Below are 6,080 nucleotides of genomic sequence, written 5' to 3' on the forward strand. Positions count from 1 at the left end.
AAACGACTTTTCGAATATAGAAAATGTGCAGTGAACTTTAAACCAGAACAAGCTATTTTGGAACGATTGGCAAATGGTATTCAAAGAAGAATAATAGGGGTTTTGATTTAGACATAAGGCTGACAACTTTGGAAGTTGGGGAGCTTAGTCAGTACTATGAATGCTGGTAATCATTTGGTACTTTATTTCATCAATTCTGGAAGGATGAAAGACAAAATTGGCCTCAGTGTAATCTGTGAGTGGAACAGTAAAAACGTGAAGTTGTCTGTGTTAACTACATCCCAAAGATGGAGCCGTGTGTCTTTGTTGGAAACCAGCTTCCTCGTCAGTGAAAGATTTATAATCATTAAAATACAGAAGAGACATCAAGCTGAAGATCAGTGAAAATGAGAATAGTTACTCCATCTAGATTACAAGTTCAGGTTTACACCTGTAATTATTGGGGCCTTAGGGTATGTGACACACTGCCTAAATACCACTCTTGAGAAATTAGGCTTTTCAAAACCAGAAAGGAGAAAGCTGATTCGAAGAGTACAGATCCAATCCATCACTAGAACTGTAAAAATCCGTAAAACTTTCCAGAAGTTTATCACTTAAATATACATATGAGCATGTCTACATATGTAGCTATATGCATGAGAATACATACATACATACTCATATATATACATACATACATACTTACACACACCTATGTAGTAGCAGTGATGATGGTTATAGTGACAGGAGTTGTAACCAGGATGAAGAGGGGAGTTGTGTTGGTGGTGGTGGTGATGGAGGTGGGGCAGTGGCGGTGGTGGTAGAGTTGATGGTGGGGGTGAGTGGGTGCTTAACCCTGATTGAGCAGATCTATGGACCATCTCATTTTATCAGCTCTTCTTTTTCTATGTATGTAAGTCACAGTTTGAATGTGACCCAATTTTTGAAGCATTGAGGCCATGGGGTCAGAAAAAGGGGATGAATCTATGAGATTAGAAAATGGGGATGAATAAATTTGCATGTTTAATGAATTTAAGATGATTTTCAAAACTTTATCAACTTGTGCTACCACAGAGTGGAAAAAGAATGATTTATCTGCATGTAAAATGTATTTGTTTCTTTTAATAAAGATGATGATGATGATGATGATGATGAGGTGGCGGCGGAAGAGGAGGTGGATGTGCAGTAAAAGAAAAATTGCTTAGTTTTTTTTCTTTTTTGTGTGTGCATAGTCAGGTATGAAACAATACTTGCTATTTCTAGCTGGTTGTCCAATGGTGTAGGGGCACCCTTGGTTATGGTGACGGTAGTGCAAGGTGAACTTGAGAGAGTGGGGGTGAAAGAGATGGAGGAGAAAGTAGAGGGGAAAGAATGCGAGGGCGAGTAAAAGAGAGAGACAGAGAGGGAAAAAGAGAAAAAGAAGGGAAAAGAAAGAAATAAGAGAGATAGAAGAGAGAGAAGTCAGGGGAAAGATAGATAGATAGATAGATAGATGGTGAAGAAAGAGGGAGAGACAGAGAGCCAGCTAAAGAGAGAGTAAGTAGGTAGGGAAGAGGGAAAGTGAAAGAAAGAGAAACTGCGTTGTTGCCTGTAGTCTAAACAAGGGAGACAATTGCTAATTACGAAAATTCGCAGGTAAATAACCTTCACGGAACGAGATAGGTCTCTCAATGTGCACCTTGACCTGCTAGAAATTATAGCCAAATCTCCCTCAAATCCTGTCCTACCGTCTTTTCAAAAGACGATTCATTGCACAATGGTAATCCGAGATAAAGTATAACTTGATAAAAGACAGGGTGGTCACAGCTGGAACACCTTTGGCCATGGGTCAGTTTGATCAGCCAACCAGTAGAAGAGCCTCTAACTCAGTTGTGGGCAAACTGCAGGACTTTCTGAATGATCTGCCTAACGAAAAATTACTTTGAATTTGTTTAGTAATGCAGTCTGCATGTATCATGCGGCCCGCTTCTCGAGAAAGGTAACCCGTATCTGGTCTTAATATTGACCCAATCTAAGGCGGGGAGCTGAGAGAACCGTAAGCACACCGGACGAAATGCTTAGTGGCATTTCGTCCGTCTTTACATTCTGAGTTCAAATTCCGCCCAGGTCGATTTTGCCTTTCATCCTTTCGGCTGTCGATAAAATAAGTACCAGAGAAACACTGGGGTCGATCTAATCGACTTAGTCTTCCCCCCGAAATTGCTGGCCTTGTGCCAAATTTGAAACCAATATTGACTCGATTTGCTAAAAATAGCAGCCAAATCTCTCCTTCAAATCACATCCCTCTTAAAGAGAAGGTAGAAAACATGACATAATGTAGTGCTACATGATATTCGCCCCAACTATAGCAGGTATCTCTACCGTTTGGTACCCCACGAATTTGTTGGGTTTTCTTTTTTCTCATACCTTTATTAATGACGCATATATTTCATTGAGACTTTGCAGAAATATGCTTTTGAATGTTTAAATGCCAATTATGTTGATTTAAAAAGGAATTTAATTTTTTTTTTTTTTTCTGCTCATGATCATTTCACAATACGAAAAAGAATTTGACATCCAGGGTTGATTTTTTTTCTTGTATTGCACAATGGTATCAACATGAAATTGGAAGGCGCAATAAAAAAGATTGTGCTACTTAACGATTAATCTCCAAGATTATAAATCGAAAGTAATATTGAATAGTTTCGATTTCCTTCTAATGTACTGTACTAGGTTAAAAGCTAAATATGAAGTCGGAATTTTTGGTATTGTGCGTTCCAGTTTTATATTAACAATGAATAACATTTTTTTCTAATATGTTTTCCAATGATGATAAGCACTGAATGGTTAAAAGATATGAATTTTTCTTTTCGAATAAATTTTGAATTTGCATAAAAAAAAACTTCATCAGTACAATCGTCAACTAAGCCTTCGGAAACATATCTTTGAAAAACTCTATTATAAAAAATTAATTATTCAGTATATTACAAAGGAATAAAGTCGGGTGGAGCCCTATACTGTAGGTATGTCTTCTAATACTACTGTTGAAAGCAAAACCAAGCAGAAGCAGGTGTGTCAGTTGGAGCATGCGCATTGATTGCATCTGCGGTTTCTATCTTTCACTCTCCCTCTTTCTTATATTTCTCTCTCTCTCTCTCTCTGTCGCTCTTTGTGTTTTTTTCCTTCTCTCCGCTCTCGCATTCTGTCTTTCTTTCTCTCTTTCCCTATCTTTTTCCCTTTCTCTGTTTCTTTGTCTTTCTCTCCCTCTCCCTCTCTCCATATCTTACGATATCTTTTTCTCCCCCTCCTCCGGCTTCTTTTACACGAGAGGTCCATTAACGGGAGATAACTTCAACATCTCTTGATGTCCAGCATCACCGCAGACGAAGCTGCTGCTGGGATTCCGTTTCATGGGACCCACACAATTATATATATATACGTACAACGTAACATGATTTACCATTTGTCTTATCCTTATTCCATCGTTTCTAATTCCACATCTGCTGTTGAATGAAAGAACAACAGCCCGGAACAGCGATTATAACTCTGTTATTTATTAACATTATCGAAAATAATGTTGACCAAAAGCGAAACGGAGAAAGAAAGTGAAAAGAGGAGAAATAAACACAGGAGAGGGGAGAGACAAGCAACAGCAAGTTTGCTCTAGAATGACATGATATCAAGGATATACTGTTGTCTACCAACACATACACACAGATATATATATATATATAGATATATGCCTTGTTTCGTTATGGATCGCTGTTTATTGTTATCTGTATAAAACAGGGAAATAATTTTTAATTAGTAAGAAAATAAGGACAACAAAGACTGAGAGAGAGAAACTGATTGAAAGACAGAGTAGGAAAGACAGATATATATATATATATATATATAGAGAGAGAGAGAGAGAGTAATAGTGCAAGATATATATATAGAGAGAGAGAAAGTAAGAGAGAAAGGGCAAGACACACATACACACTCGCACATAGTATATATATAGAGAGAGGGAGGGTGGGAGAAAGGAGTCTGGTGTCGGCTTTTGGCAAGAACTCATTCTTCTGAGGTGGAACTACGAGAAATTGAACCCTGGTATTCATGTTTACAGGAGAAGGAAGACTTGGAAATATTTTTGGATAATTAACGGCTTTGATCCTCTTGTCCTTTTTTTTGAAAAAAAAGGTAAGTTATATGGCAATCTTTCGTTTGTAAATTGTACTGAAAACGAAAGATTATCACGTTATATTCTTACTTATTTTGATGTATTTTTGTTTCCAAAAGAGGGGGGGGGGGCTGATCAATTAATGACATGGTACACACACCTACGTGTGTGTGTGTGTGTGTGTATCTACATATATACACACATACACTACATATATATATATATATATATATATATATGTTCAAACACATACACGTTACATACATATATACAAGTACATGTATATGCATATATATTCCGGTAAACGCACATACAATATATACATACATGCGCTTATACAATGTGTGTGTATATATATATACATATATATATATATGAGAATGTATGTCATGTACCAGTTTCAGTCACTGGACTGACCAGAGTGGGGGCACAGCTTGGAGTATGTATGGGTGGGTGTGTGCAGCCATTTACACGATTCATTTCACATGATACCCAAGCCCATGCTGGAGTACTGCCATTATGTACTATATAGGTAAATATAATGCCTGTTATGCATGTATATATACATACATACACACATATATATGTCGTGTACATATAGTTTATGTAATGTGTTATACGTATACGTAACACAATATTGATGTGCGTGTGTGTGTGTGCGTATATGTTAACAGGTCGGATCGCAGTATTTTTGTTTATCTTGTTTATATATATGTATATATACGTTTAAGGAGAACTATGTTGTTTGTAATGGAAGAATACCTATGTTTATATATATATATATGTGTGTGTGTGTCGCCGTTATTTTCCTTGTCTGAATGACAGCTCTGACATTGTGGTTAGCAACAATTGCCATGTTTATTTATTACTACCACAGATGGACGATGTTTGTAAGGCGAGTTCTTTCTTCTCTCTCTCTCTCTCTCTCTCTCTCATATATATAAATATATATATACAGAGAGAGAGAGAGAGGGGGAGGGGCGAGAAAGTAAGAGAGAATCAGTGAAAGAGTTAGGGAGTGAACAAGTGAGAGACAGAGTTACATTCACACACACACACACAAGTGCATACACATACATACGCACAACAAATGGGAGTAAGATACATACACAGATGGTGGATGAGAGTAAAAGAGAGAAATACATCGTGAGACAGAGAGGGGGGATTATAGATAATGTAGGAGAGAGAGTGAATGGGGAGGTGACAGAAAGAGTAGATGCAGTATAAAGGGAGAGAGAGAGAGAGGATATGGAGTGAGTACGTTTCCTAAGTGACCTCTGTTTTTTGGGGGATTTCTTTTTCGACAGTGTTTTGTTATTTGCCCTTTGTGGTAAATATAGAAATCCTTAATAAGGGCAGTGGATAACTAAAATCAGTAGAGTTACTGTCAAAACAATTTGTACTATTTAATTATGGAACTCTATTTTGCGAGTTCGAATCCTATTACGTCGTTGACTTTGCCTTTCATCGTTCTGGAGTCGAGGAAATGATGTATCAGTCAGAACTGGGGGTGGTTATATATAAATCGTCTCCTTAAAACTTCTGTACCCTTGTGATAGATTCAGTAGCAAAGTCCTTTATCGTGAGTGGCAGCAACGGTAAAGATCCTACAAGAAGGCCCTTGCCATATTTAGTTATGCCCCTTTACTTTTGGATTCGAATCACGCTGAGGTCGACCTTACTTTTTTATCCTTCTGGGGGTCAAACTAAGATTAATATATTTATCAAGTGCTGCGAGTTAATCGAATGGTGCCGCTGCACACTTCTGCCAAATGTATGGCCTTGAATCTGTGCTGTTAGCAATTGTTGTTTGTATTCTATGGAATTGTTAAATGGAATTTGCTATTTGGTACACGGAAGCCTGGCAGAATCTTGTCGTGTGTGGGGGTGGGGGTGTATGTATGTATATGTGTACGTTTTCGTGTGCTCATATATATATATATATATATATATATATATA

The 6,080-nt window shown here is 37.5% G+C and overlaps 1 protein-coding gene across 3 annotated transcripts in view; it reads left to right on the plus strand.

Annotated features, from left to right (window-relative positions):
* The first annotated feature begins 1,630 nt into the window (after nucleotides 1-1,630).
* The window catches only part of LOC106871468 (mitochondrial coenzyme A transporter SLC25A42), a 27,474-nt gene continuing 23,024 nt past the window's right edge, over nucleotides 1,631-6,080 (plus strand). The window contains exon 1 of one of the 3 annotated variants that reach the window (XM_014917955.2): nucleotides 1,631-2,330. The gene's annotated coding sequence lies outside the window, so the exon portion shown is untranslated. Of the gene's footprint in view, nucleotides 2,331-3,226; nucleotides 4,141-4,553; nucleotides 4,653-6,080 lie in introns of those variants that run through there. The other 2 variants (XM_014917947.2, XM_052974594.1) reach the window with 2 other exon arrangements.

Source organism: Octopus bimaculoides, chromosome 18 (genome assembly GCF_001194135.2).
Source record: "Octopus bimaculoides isolate UCB-OBI-ISO-001 chromosome 18, ASM119413v2, whole genome shotgun sequence".
NCBI classification, from domain to species: domain Eukaryota; kingdom Metazoa; phylum Mollusca; class Cephalopoda; order Octopoda; family Octopodidae; genus Octopus; species Octopus bimaculoides.